The sequence below is a fragment of the Alligator mississippiensis genome, chromosome 11 (assembly GCF_030867095.1).
Source record: "Alligator mississippiensis isolate rAllMis1 chromosome 11, rAllMis1, whole genome shotgun sequence".
In the NCBI taxonomy this organism is placed as follows: Eukaryota; Metazoa; Chordata; order Crocodylia; family Alligatoridae; genus Alligator; species Alligator mississippiensis.
Genome location: NC_081834.1, coordinates 17,302,011 through 17,316,012, shown reverse-complemented (window position 1 = coordinate 17,316,012; position 14,002 = coordinate 17,302,011). Strand labels below are relative to the sequence as shown.

Below are 14,002 nucleotides of genomic sequence, written 5' to 3'. Positions count from 1 at the left end.
CCCTGGGCCTTCCTTTTACTCCCAATATATCTAAAAAACAATTTCTTGTTGTCTTTTACTTGGGTTGCCATCTTCAGCTCCATGGTAGCTTTGGCCCGCCTAACTGCCTCCCTACAAGCATGAGCAGAGGAGGTATATTCATCTTTAGTGATCTCACCCTGTTTCCACTTTTTATGTGCTCCCCTTTTGGCCCTTAGGCTGCCCTGGATTTCTCTGGTCATGGAAGCCGAAGGCTTCCTGATGACACCAGCGCCACAGTATTTGGTTCACTACCTCGATCCTCCTCTCCCTCCTCAGCCCATAGCCCAAAACCACGAGGATCGAGCAAAACACCACCTGCACCCCCAACCCCTTAAGCCCCGCTCCCAAATCCCTGTAGCACTTCATGACCTGGCTGGGAGCTCTCAGAGCTGTGTCATTTGTGCCCACATGGATAAGGAGCATAGGGTAGTGGTCAGTGGGCTGGAGGAGTTCAGGGATCCTCTCCGCAATGTCTTGGATACGGGCTCCTGGGGAGCAGCAGACTTCCTGGGCTAAGGGGTCAGGGTGGCAGATTGTGTTTGTTGTGAGAGACTCCATCCCCCTCAGGATGGAGTCTCTCATGACAAACATTTAGCATTTTGTCTTAGGGAGAGCAGGGGCGGTAGCTACAGTTGAGCCTGTGTTGTCTGCAGGAGCTGGCAGCTTGGCAGGCTCTGCTGGGGCTGCAAGAGGTTCATACCTGTTGCAAAGCTCCAGTGGGGCAGGGCCCTTGGTGTGGTGTGCCTTGGGGCCCTTGCCCAGCTAGGTTCATCCCTTTGGCTGGACAGAATGGGAAGTCCTCAAGTCCTCCCTTGTCCTGGAAGGAGACTTTGGTCTACCCACTTCCTCCAGGGGGTGAAGGGCTTGGCAGTAGGAGTCTATCTCCCGCTCACCATCCCTGATGGTACGCAATCTCTGGACTGTGGCCTGGAGCTCCTCAAGCCAACGCGCCAAAGACCCCCAAAAGGAGCAAACCTCACAAGGGGAAGTGGTCATGCTCCCAGACCCCAGAGCCTGAAAAAGTGCCAGGCAGTCCCCGCAGCCAAGAGCCAGGGGCTCTGTCTGCATGGAGCCCAGGCCCATGGGCTCCGTCTGGGTGGAGGCCTCTGAGGCTGCAGACCCCGAAGGGACCCTTGGGTTGTGATGTGTGCCCTTCTTCATGGTGCCGCTGGGAGGCTGGCTGTGGCTGGGACTGCCTTCCCTAGGGCACACAGGCAGGGCCTCGGGCCCTCCCACTCACCCTCCTGCCGAAGCTCTGCAGTAACTCATGCGCTGGGCAGACAAGTGTGCCTATTTGTGCGGCCTGTTTGTGAGGCTCCAGTCGCATGGCTCCCTGGGGGGCTGGGCGAAGTAGGAGCTGGGGCAGGGCGAGACTCTCCTCAGCCCCACTCAGCCACCTTCTCTCCGCTGCCTGGGGATTAACCCCCTCCCAGCATGGGCTCCGCTTACCTCCAGCTGTGCTGGGGGTCAGCAGGGTGCTCCACAGCTGCTGGGGGTCACTGGCGGCTTCGGGGAGTGGGGGCGCAGTCTTCTTGCACTGGTGCATCTCTCACCACTCCTGGAGCCCGACTGGGATTTTTTTTGCTTTGGCAGGCCCTTTTAAACTGCGTGCATGTGCAGCAGGCCTGCTGTTGGAACTACACTGCTTCCGGGCTGGGGGGATCCTACCCAGGATTTAGGGGACCCTGCCCCACCAGAGAGGGACCGGTAGGTACCCTCTCCCCTTCACCTACTCTCTCCCTGTGGGGCTGAGTCAAGTAGGAGCTGGGGCGGGGTGAGACCCTCCTCAGCCCCACTCAGCCATCTCCTCTCTGCTGCCTGGGAATTAACCCCCTCCCACTATGGGCCTCACCTCCAGCTGTGCTGGGGATTGGCGGGGTAGTCTGCAGCTGCTGGGGGGTCACTGGGGGGCTTCAGGGAGCGGGGGCGCACCAGTCTTGCACCAGCGCGTCTCTTGCTGCTCCCGGAGCCTGATTGCCACTCCTGCAACCTGGAGGTTGTTACATGGGTTTCTTTACGGTTACCATATGTCTTCCTTTTGGGTCTTCCCATCTCTGTCCAGGAAGTTTTTTAAAATTTCAGCAAATGTCTGGGATTTTGTTCTGCTCAGCACTGAAGTTTTTCCCAGCACTTTGTGGCTTGCCCTTTCAAGGAGCTGTTTGGGGCTGGTGGAGCAGAGGCAGGGTGATTGAAGGCAGAGGGCATCATGTGTATTTGTGCATGTACGTGCACGTGGCCAGCATGCAGCCAGGTAGGGTGGTGGGAGCATCCCTGGCAGCTAGATGCAGGTAAGTCTGTGGCTGCAGCGACTGGAGGGCAAGGGCTTGGGGAGTGACTGGAGACTGTGGGCAGGAGGGGAGGGCATGTGTGTGTGGCAGGGGTGTGTGGAGGGGATGGATGTGTGAGCGGGGTAGGTGCCTGCTGCCACTGGGGGAACCTGTCTAGGTGCTGGGGTTGCAGCAGGGTGGGAGAGGCAGGGGGGATCCTGCCCTTTCAGTGAGGGAAGGGAGCAGGGAGGTCCCTACAGGGGCAGCAGGGAGCTGTGTGGCTAAGCCAGTGGTGCCTGTGCTCTCAGGTCTGGGACAGCTGGGAGACACTGCAGGGCTGGGGGGGGGGAGCAAAGGGCTGCAGATCAGGAGTGGGGGGCACTGGCAGGGCTGGGAGAAGTAGGGGGCTGCAGGTTGGGAGTGAGGGGAAGCAGCAGGGATGGGGGCGGCAGGTTGAGAGCAAGGGGCACAGGCAGTGCAAGGGGGCTGCAGGTCAGGAGTGAGGGGTAGCAGCAGGGACAAGGGTGGTGGGTTGGGAGTGAGGGGCACCAGCTTTGTCTGGGGGACAGGGTACCATGGGTCAGGAGGGAGGAGCAGTAGCAGGGTGGTGGGGAGGGTGCTATGGCTTGGGAGTGAGAGGCAGAGGCAGGGCATGGGCATATCACTGCTCCCCCCACAATCATATTCCTTCCTGTCCCTCCACCCCCCTCCAACAAGTGTCCTCTTTTTTGGTCACCCTAGTTTCCTAGATGTGTCACAGTAGGTTGTGTTTGTCTAGTTTCTGCTCTGATTTACAGTAATGTGCAACTGAAGAGACTCTTATGAGCTCAATGGAGTTATTCCAAATTCATTCCATTGTACCTTTCAGTTGGCTTTTTATTTTTCTTCATCTGTCTAGTTATGAGCAATAAAGCACTTCACACCTTCACCACAGAGATAAAATTTCTTGCCAAGCAGGTGTTCCTTGTACAATTTTGCTGGCTACCCTTATAAACTTTTCACTGACTAGCACCTGTGGTCAAGTGTCAGTCTACTTACAAATGGCTTTCTTGATCTCTAAATTAGTATCCCTGAATGTAAGCAGGATAGGAGAGATGATGTCTCAGTGTGAAATATTATTGTTGAGAATAATGCCAGTTGAATAAGCCTGTTGAGTGTCTGCCTTTGTAAATGAAAGGATGTGAAATCCATCTCTAAAGAAGATTCAGCCTGAATTTAGAATGAAGTATTTTTGGCCATAGGAAATCAACTGTGGTGTGTGTTCCAGTGGAAAAGACAGCTAATTTACTCTGTAGGTCCTTGGGTATCTTCCAGTGGCATCCCAACAGAACAAATAAAAGATAAGCTAAGGGGAAAAAGGCATCCCAGTCTGAGTGTTTGCATAGATGAACATTAGTTGGGGTCGTTTTTATCCTCAGCTGACAAATAAACCAGATACTTGTAACCACCTTAAAATGGCTGATCTACTACCCTGATCCTGTATCTTTCAAGTCCCACTGAGTGTGAAGGTAACCACATATTTGGCTGGGGTTTCATTGCATTGAAAGGAAAGGGGGGGGGGTTGCACTTTATGTCAGTGAGCAATATACAACAACCCTCATCAAGACAGAATCCAAGGTTGAGGAAGTAGAAGGATTGTGGGTTAGGCTACATGGGGGGCAAGGAGAAAGGGATTTGGTGGTAGGGGTCTGCTACAGACCCCCACACCAAGGGGAAGAAATAGATGTGGGGCTCCTGAGGCAGCTCTCGGAGACCATAAAAGCTAAAGAGGCGGTAGTCATGGGGGACCTAAACTACCCAGACATCTGCTGGGAGACGCAGACAGCAAGGTCCCACCGCTCACGCAGGTTTCTAACCTGTGTACAGGACCTCCACCTGACACAGGAGGTACACGGTCCCACTAGGGGGAATGCCATACTGGATCTGGTATTGGCAACGGGGGGTGACATGGTAGGGGACCTACAGATCGGTAGCCATTTGGGAGACAGTGATCACCTAATAATAGAATTCAATATAAGACATCGAGTGCGTAAGGTAACTAGTAGGGTGAAAGTGCTAGACTTTAGGAAAGCTGATCTCAATGCACTCAGGCGATTAGTCAAGGACGCACTGCAGAGTAGGAGTTTTGAAGGGATGGGAGCCCAAGAAGGGTGGCTGTGCCTTAAGGAAAAGATCCTTCGGGCACAAAGCAAGACGATCCCTGAGCGAGGCAAAAAAGGGAAAGGGGCCAGGAGGCTTCCATGGCTGACCAGAGAAATCCAGGGCAGCCTAAGGGCCAAAAGGGGAGCACATAAAAAGTGGAAACAGGGTGAGATCACTAAAGATGAATATACCTCCTCTGCTCGTGCTTGTAGGGAGGCAGTTAGGCGGGCCAAAGCTACCATGGAGCTGAGGATGGCAACCCAAGTAAAAGACAACAAGAAATTGTTTTTTAGATGTATTGGGAGTAAAAGGAAGGCCCAGGGAGGAATAGGACCCTTGCTAAATGGGCGGAAACAATTGGTGACGGACAGGGGGGACAAGGCTGAACTCCTCAATGAGTTCTTTGCTTCAGTGTTCCTAAGTGAGGGGCACAACAAGTCTCTCACTGGGGTTGTAGAGAGGCAGCAGCAAGGCGCCAGACTTCCAAGCGTAGATCCTGAGGTGGTGCAGAGTCACTTGGAAGAACTGGATGCCTTTAAGTCTGCAGGCCCGGATGAGTTCCATCCGAGGGTGCTGAAGGCACTGGCCGACATCATTGCAGAGCCACTGGTGGGAATATTCGAATGCTCATGGCGCACGGGCCAAGTCCCAGAGGACAGGAAAAGGGCTAACATGGTCCCCATTTTCAAAAAGGGAAACTATAGGCCAGTCAGTCTCACCTCCATCCTTGGTAAAGTCTTTGAAAAAATTATCAAGGCTCGCATTTGTGAGAGCCCGGCAGGGCAAATTATGCTGAGGGGAAACCAGCATGGGTTTGTGGCAGGCAGATCGTGCCTGACCAATCTACTCTCTTTCTATGACCAGGTTACGAAACGCCTGGACACAGGAGGAGGGGTGGATGTCGTATACTTAGACTTCAGGAAGGCCTTCGATACGGTATCCCACCCCATACTGGTGAACAAGTTAAGAGGCTGTGATGTGGATGACTGCACAGTCCGGTGGGTGGCGAATTGGCTAGAGGGTCGCACCCAAAGAGTCGTGGTGGATGGGTCGGTCTCGACCTGGAAGCATGTGGGCAGTGGGGTCCCGCAGGGCTCGGTCCTTGGACCGATACTCTTTAATGTCTTCATCGGTGACTTGGACGAGGGAGTCAAATGTACTCTGTCCAAGTTTGCAGATGACACAAAGCTATGGGGAGAAGTGGACATGCCGGAGGGCAGGGAACAGCTGCAGGCAGACCTTGATAGGTTGGACAAGTGGGCAGAAAACAACAGGATGCAGTTCAACAAGGAGAAATGCAAAGTGCTGCACCTAGGGAGGAAAAATGTCCAGCACACCTACAGCCTAGGGAATGACTTGCTGGGTGGCACGGAAGTGGAAAGGGATCTTGGAGTCCTAGTGGACTCCAAGATGAACATGAGCCGGCAGTGTGACGAAGCCATCAGAAAAGCCAATGGCACTTTATCGTGCATCAGCAGATGCATGACGAATAGGTCCAAGGAGGTGATACTTCCCCTCTATAGGGCACTGGTCAGACCGCAGTTGGAGTACTGCGTGCAATTCTGGGCGCCACACTTCAAGAAGGATGCGGATAACCTGGAGAGGGTCCAGAGAAGGGCAACTCGTATGGTTAAGGGCCTACAGACCAAGCCCTATGAGGAGAGACTAGAGAAACTGGACCTTTTCAGCCTCCGCAAGAGAAGGTTGAGAGGCGACCTTGTGGCTGCCTATAAGTTCATCACGGGGGCATAGAAGGGAATTGGTGAGTATTTATTCCCCAAGGCGCCCCTGGGGGTTACAAGAAACAATGGCCACAAGCTAGCAGAGAGCAGATTTAGATTGGACATTAGGAAGAACTTCTTCACAGTTCGAGTGGCCAAGGTCTGGAACGGGCTCCCAAGGGAGGTGGTGCTCTCCCCTACCCTGGGGGTCTTCAAGAGGAGGTTAGATGAGCATCTAGCTGGGATCATCTAGACCCAGCACTCTTTCCTGCCTATGCAGGGGGTCAGACTTGATGATCTATTGAGGTCCCTTCTGACCCTAACATCTATGAATCTATGAATCTATGCATGTCCTGTCAAAACTCCTGTTTCCTGCATTTGCTTCTCCTCCCCGAGGTATTTTTGTTCCCACCCTGGAGACCTATGTCTCACTGCTTTTTAGTCATGACTTTACTGTTTTTGAACCACGAACATTTTCAGCCAATTCTAAAAGGCTCCTCCAGGCATGTACCATGGTCCTTCACCTCCACCATCCTTTTTCCTCAGCTATCATACTTTGGGCACTTTGTTATTCCCTACAACCAAGTGTACTGCTTCAACACGTGTACTGTTCATCTCCTGCCATTACCCCAGGACTGAGCCTGCTCTTACCTTATCTTCTGAGGAGGCTGGCTGGTAAGAACAGGGAGCAACGGTCTCAAGTTGCAGCAAGAGAATTTGAGGATAGATCAGGAGCAGGCAATTGTTTCAGGCGAAGGGTTGCTTACCGAGTTTTGGCAAGCTGTCAAGGGCCACATGGGGAGCTCTGCCCCTTGACAGGTGCACCGCCCTCTGGTCGCCATCTTGGGACCAGAAGTCCCTCCCTCTAACCCCCACCCTTTGCCACCAGAAGTCCTCCCCTTGCTCCCAGAAATACTCCTTTCAGTAAGGGGTTTTGCCAGCTCAAAACCAGAAAAATACCAAATTTTATTCTAAAAAATGAACATATACAACATTCATTAATTTGATTTCAAAAAATATTTTTCTCCTGATTTACATGCACTTGTGTAGTGTACACAGAGGTGATTGCACAATAGCTTAAAATGAAGTCTTACTTTTGTATACTGTGGGGGGTATGGGAGTCGGTATAGTTTTGTGGGGGGCTGTGTGGGTATGTGGGGGAGGGTGGATAGGTGTGGGGTGAGGAAGCATGTGTGTGTGTGTGTAGATATGTGGGGTGTGGGTGGGTATGAAGCTTGTAGAGGGCTGTGTGGGGAGGGAGTGTGGCTGGGTTGTGTGTATGCGGGTCTGCATGTATGGCAGTGCAAGTGGGGATGTAGGTGCATGTGTATAGTGGGGAGTGCTTGTGGGACTCACCCTATGAACACACACTCTCTCTCTCTCCTTCCCTCATTGCTCTCTCTCTCTCTTTCCCCATCCCTCATTGCACGAACACACTAAATGCACAGAAACAGACACAGACACACATTGTCTCTCCCTCCCTCACTGCAGACAGACACACACAGAGTGTGTGCCTCTCTCACTATACTTGCACACACCCATCCCCCTCCTGATCCTGGCCCCAGGGTACTGGCATGGCCCCTGTGGTCGGACAATGCAGCTAGGGGCCATGTGGTGCTGGAGCAGCTGGCTGCATGCAGGGAAAACTGCAGCGGGTAGAGATTTCTGGTTTGGGTTGGTGGGAGGGGTTTGGAGAAGCGGGGCCGAGCTGGCCCTGCTGGTGAGTCTTCCTGGCTTCCCCTGGGTCCTGTTGCTCCTGGCTCCTGTCATCTTTGACAGGCAGTGAGGAGCAGATAAATATTAATCTTTTAAATTTTTTAGGTGCCCTGTGGGCCAGACAGAATGGCCTGGTGGGCCGAATCGGTCTCATGGGCTGTATTTGGCTCGCCCCTGAGTTATATATTAGGAAGAATTTTCTCACTAGGAGGCCAGTAAAACACTAGAACAGGTTATCCAGAGAGGTTGTGGACTCTTCATCCTTGGAGGTTTTTAAGACTTGGCTAGACAAAGCTTTGGCTGGGATGATCTAGTTGGGGTTGGTCCTGCTTTGAGCAGGGGTTGGACTAGATGACCTCCTGAGGTCCCTTCCAGCCCTAATTTTCTGATTCTGTGATTCTAAGGAGAACTCAAGCAATAACTATGAAATGAATATAAAATGACATAAAAATAAAAATGTAGTAAACCAGTTCCCATCTGACTTCTTTGTTTGAATGAAAGGACCATCTGTAGTACTACTTTGTAACAGTAGAATGAGTTCAAACTGTTTTCAGTCTTTACTCTTATTCAGACTCCATTATCCAGCAAAATGGGATGGCTGCCTTCCTTTTTTTTCTAAGCTTGTCCTGTTGTCACACAGACAGTACTTTGCAATTGGAACAATTTGTCACAGCTCCTTTTGAATCTTGTATTCAATCTGACCTTGTCTCTTCCAGCTGGAGTAAGCTTTTGAGATCAGAGCATAGGGTCTAAAGAGAAACTGTAACACAAGGTTGTTACATCCCCCAGTGAGAGCTGCAACAGTAATTCCCTCCTGCTTTGGCATCTGTTTAACTTTGCTTGTGTAATTTACACACCTCACAGTATGACAACTTCGAGCCTATCTCTGGGCAGCATGGGGCTTACGGTTTTCTTGGTATGCTGCCATCACTTGATTTTATTTATTCTCTTGTCATCCAAACTAAAATCTCAACATGAAATCTCAGCTCCTACTTCATCCTTTTATTACAACTATCTTTTGTGCCTTTGGGTGATATTTTAGTTGATAATGAATAAGGGAATAAATGCAGCTACGTTTCAAAAGCCACAAATGAACGATATGCCAAACCAGCTTGTGGAAGACAAATACCTCTGCCGCTGTGGTATACCACGGCTGGTGTCCTGCATTTACATAGAGGGGGAATGTTCAAAAGCTTTTTTTATTAGCAAAATAAAAAAATGACTGCTTGTAAAGTAAGGCCAAGAAAAATGTAGGTTCAACCTTTTAAGTTTTTAGTTATGGAATGTGATGACAGTTGATACCCATCATTATTTTAAATGTTCTCCCGTGAGCCTTCTTAGTTACAGTAGGCTTCACAATGAGGCTTCCGCAAGGTTTTGCATCCATTTCTTTTAATACTAAGTTAAAGAAATAGACACCTCCACTGACTTCTCTTTTAGTGACATGGAGGATAAATTTAGAATGTTTGCTAACACTGGTATGTTTTCTCAACAAAATGAGCACAAAAATAATTGTTCACTAGGTTTGTATAGAGTTGAACTTACTAAATCTAAAACGAGTTGAGATATTGTAGGTTTCTATTCATTGCATTTCTGAGAAATTTTGACAGAAATGCCACCAGTTCTTTTATTTAAACGTGCATTTCATGGTTGCTTTTTCAGCCACTCCACAGAAAGTTGTTCGGATATTTTGCTCGATATGTTACCATTGAGGTCAGTAAAATCTCTGGTTGTGGATCTCATTTTGGAGGAAACTAATGAGGTGGTTCAGTGATGGGCAATTTGCCAGTGCTTTGGATCTTCTACCCAGAAAAGCAGCCAAAAGTATAGATGCTTCTGCAAACTGTATCCAGGCTCCTTGGATCTGTAGAGCTGGATGGGAAATATCACAAGAAAAGCTTTTCTTGCAGAATTTTTGCATTTCCTATCTTAACCCAAACCAGGAACTGCAGGCATGGGAAGAAATAATAAAAATAAAAGAAGCCAAGGCTGAGTTAAGTTAAGGTTTGAATCAACTGTTACTTGAACCTATTTGCTTACCAGTAATTTAGGTCATTACTTCACTGTCTAAGCCATCCCAATATGTCCTTAATGAACACACCTCTTTCCTCTTATTATTATTGGGCTCATGGTGGCACGACCTCCACTGCCTTAAAGCTTGTGTAGCCATTTAAATGCATGCAAAGCATGCCAAATCATAAGAATAGGATTTTACTCAACCTTTTTACAGGTGTAAATGTCTACATAAGGGGGTAAGCAGTAGAGCATTGGACTCAATTGTGTTTTACAAAAGCATCTCTTTTTTTTTTTTCTGTCTCTGTCTTTTTTGTTTATGCATTCAAGAAAAAACTCTAGGGGCGTAAAATAAAAACTGCAGCATCATCCATGAGTTTCATCAAAGACCTTAGGAAACTTGCAAAATTATCATAATCTTAACCATTCAACTATAAAATGTTGGATGACTTACAAAACATCATAACTCAAAAGCTGCTCTGTTGCTTGATCCTGATTTTATATCAGTCTGAGCCTGCTCCCAATGTAGTCAAAGCAAAATTTCCACTGACTTCAGGGAAGTCATACTGGTCCATTATGTTGCCAAGTGTGCACTACACATGCCACACAATGGAAAAAAATAGCATCTCTTTTTACTATCTCCATCAAACACTGAATGCAAAATAAATTATTAAAATTCCTGCCTGTGGCTATGGGTTTTCCCAATTAATATAAAATCAGCATCTGGCCCAAATTCAGGATTTAGACTGTACGTTTTCCTGCCTCCAAAACAATGCATACTTCCCAGTCAGCTCCCTGCTCTCATTTTTTTAGTAGCTGTCTCCATTGGCTTCCATTTAGCTTTACCTCTTTCATCCACAGTCTGACTTAGATGAGGTCATCCACTTCCATATTCTAGCACAGTTCTAAAGAACTGTACAGCTGTGTGATTGGTTTAGCAAGTGATAAGGCAGAAGTTTAAAAATCTATGTTTCAATTTTTTTTTAATTCTTGCGCTTCACTATGAAATACCAGACATTAATATTCAACAGGAAAACCTCAATTACCATGCAGGCTTTCTAGAATTGAAAAAAAAAGTTTAGAATTTCTGAGTTTCTTTATAAATAAATTGCTGAATGAATAAATTATAGTGGCTCACCTTTCCTTTCAAACAATGAAGGAAGTTTTCGTAAGAGTGCATCATACTTCATTTTTGATGCTTTAATGAAATTAGTGTGTACTAAATGAACTCTTGTCATTGTGCTGTTGTCACGCTTGTACCTAATCACTGTTTTCTCTCAGACTGTAAACTGTTAGGATTGGTTAGAGTATTAAAGAATGTGTCTTAATTGTAAATGTCTATTAACTTTTCCCCCCAAATTAGATACACTGATAAAAATGCAAGTTGACATATTTTACCCAGACACAGCTATTTTTAAAGAGAAAGTCAAATGTTGTTGTGTACTATGGCCCTGATCCAACAAAGCACTTAAGCACGTGTTTAAATTTAAGAAAGTTATAGTCCCATTGACTTTAAAGGACTGCTAATGGGCTTAAAGTTAAGCACACACTTAATTGTGTTGCTGTGTCAGGGTCATTTTTGGCATGAGTGCCTATGTAAATTTATACAGCTCCCTTCGGAAGGATTATAAAAACCTTGTGCTTTGGGGTTTCAGCCAGCCTCTAACTACTGCAGTTAGAAGGAAACTTTCCTTGGTAGCAGTTTTTCCCACTTCTGCTCCCTGCAAGATTCATTACTCTGAAGCAACTGGTACTGGCAACTGTCAGAGATGAGCTTTTGAACTAGAAGGTCCTATAGGCTGTCCCAGTGTGGCAATTCCTTTGCTTCCTAATACTGTAGAGTACAAGCACCTGTATTTTATTTTTGTGAGCAGCCTGCCGGTGGATAAGATGCTGTTAGCGCACTTGGACTGTTGTGTGAGGTGCTGAGCACTTCTGGTTTCTTTTGATTTCAGTGGGAGTTGAGGGTGCTCAGCACTTTACAGGAACCAGTCAGCAATTAACAGGATCAAGCCAAAGTTTGGGAAGCTCTGCTTAAGTAAACCGCAAACATTAACAAACTTCGTAATCGCTGGGCTCCCTCTACACTTCATAGGTATTATACAATTAACTGGTTAATTGCACAATTACATTGAGACCAGCTACATGTGCAAAGCATCTATCACACCATAAAAAGCTGTAACCAGCTATAAAGTTAGACCTCAAAAATGTGTACTAACTTTATAGCTGGTTGCTATCGCGCTTTAATGTGCATGTGTTGCAGGATCTCCCCTGCAGCTGGGATTCCTGTCAGCTTGACTGGGCTCCCAGGCACAGGGGTGCACCAGGCCCACTCAGGACTGGGAGTCCCACAACTGAGGGGACTCTCAACCCCAGCAGCCATGGATTCTGGGTCCCTGGCAGCACCCTGTGGTGATCTTCCAGCCTGGGGGGGTGCATAAAACTCCCAGGGCTTAGAGACTATAGCTGCTGTGATCTCCTTGTCTTGAGGAGTTTTGTGTACCCTGGGAGAATGCCGTGGGGGTGTGTTGGGGGGTGCCACGGGGCCCTATGCCATGGGGGGTATTAGGGGTGCATCTTTGCAGCTAGGAGCCCCTCAGGTGAGGAGGCTCCCAGCTGTGGGAGCTTGCTTCTTGCCAGTTAGGGGGAGCCCAGGATCAGACTCTGCTGCACCAGCAATAAGGTGTGATGGGATCTAACATGCAATCCCACAATTGTGCCTCCTGCCATGCACATGTGACATGGTGGGAGGTACAAATGTGTGCACAGTGCAGTAGATCCCATCATACTTTTACCTGTACATGTAGAGAGGCCCCTAGATACCAGTACCTTTTTGGGGCAGTTGGGATAGTGCAGCAGCAGCTTCCTGAGTGGTGATCAGCTCCCTCCTAACACTGATTAGCAGGTGCTCTTTGGAGGAAGAGGAAGCCTACTATTCCATCTCTTCCACAATAAATGCTCTTCAAAGAATAGCCAGAGACTCTCATGGGAGTATCTAAATGAATAATAAGTCGTATACTGTTCAGTTCTCCTTCCCTTTCCTGTCTTGGTCTGCACTGACAGAAAGTAGTTGGCTTGACACAGTAACCTGTCTTCAGGATCCACCACAATGTGTTGATATTTTCTAGGTTTAGAGTAAACACGATTTAAAACTTTGGTCTTGTCCCAACCTTCTGTAACTAGCTGTTTATAAATTATTATAAATATGTCTCTCTGCAGTAAACAAGTTTCTTTTATTAAAGAAGGGGAGGAAAAAACTTTTGAAACATATAGATGTCTAACTTGGATCCTACTAAATTAAGCATCCCTTTTTACACAGATCTTTAGGAAGGAACAAAGAGTAGTTTTTATTTCCCTATCTCCTACAGATCAGCTCCATTTAGGAAGATTTAAAAGGAAATCAGTATATTTTCTTTCTCCAACTGCTTCAGACCATATAATATTCTACATTTACCTTGTCCAATGTATCTCACACCAACATAAGGTGAATTCATTTGTCGAACTCAGCCTGCTTGCAGTGGTCTACTTTTGAATATTGTTATCTGGGCCTAAGAGTAATAGCAGGTTATGAACAGGGCCGTCCCTGGGGTGAATTAGGGTGACCACCCCAGGCCTCACACTTTGGGGGGCCCTGCGGGCATTGCGTACAGGCCTCGCCACAGCCGCTATGTGCTGCCGCTGCTGAGCACTGCCAGCTCTGCCACTGCTGAGTGCTGCCGGCTCCGGGTGCTTGCCACCTTCCCCACCCCCGGCCCACTTTGCCAGCTCTGAGAGCTCACCACCCCTCCCCCCACCCCCTGCTCTGCCAGCTCTGGCCACTTGTCACCCCCCGCCCCCCCCCCAACTGTTGACGCTGTCACCAGTTTCTGTGAGTTGAGTGGTTGCCATCCCCACTCCCTGGCTGCACAGGCTGATATGCCCTGGGCCCCGCACACCCCTAGGGATGGCTCTGGTTATGAATGAAAACTTATAGTTAGTATATTAATGTCCTGTTACATAAGATGTTATTGCCATTAATCAGGAGCATAAACACACACAGATAAATTGACAGATTGTCCAATGAGCAAGTTAATTGCTTACATCTTATTGCATTATTAAGTCTAAATGGCAGCCTTCAGTGTT

General features: G+C 48.2%; 1 protein-coding gene across 3 annotated transcripts in view; it reads left to right on the top strand.

Annotated features, from left to right (window-relative positions):
* The window catches only part of ADAMTSL3 (ADAMTS like 3), a 368,636-nt gene that overhangs the window by 286,580 nt on the left and 68,054 nt on the right, over positions 1-14,002 (top strand). The gene's annotated exons all lie outside the window — the stretch shown is intronic.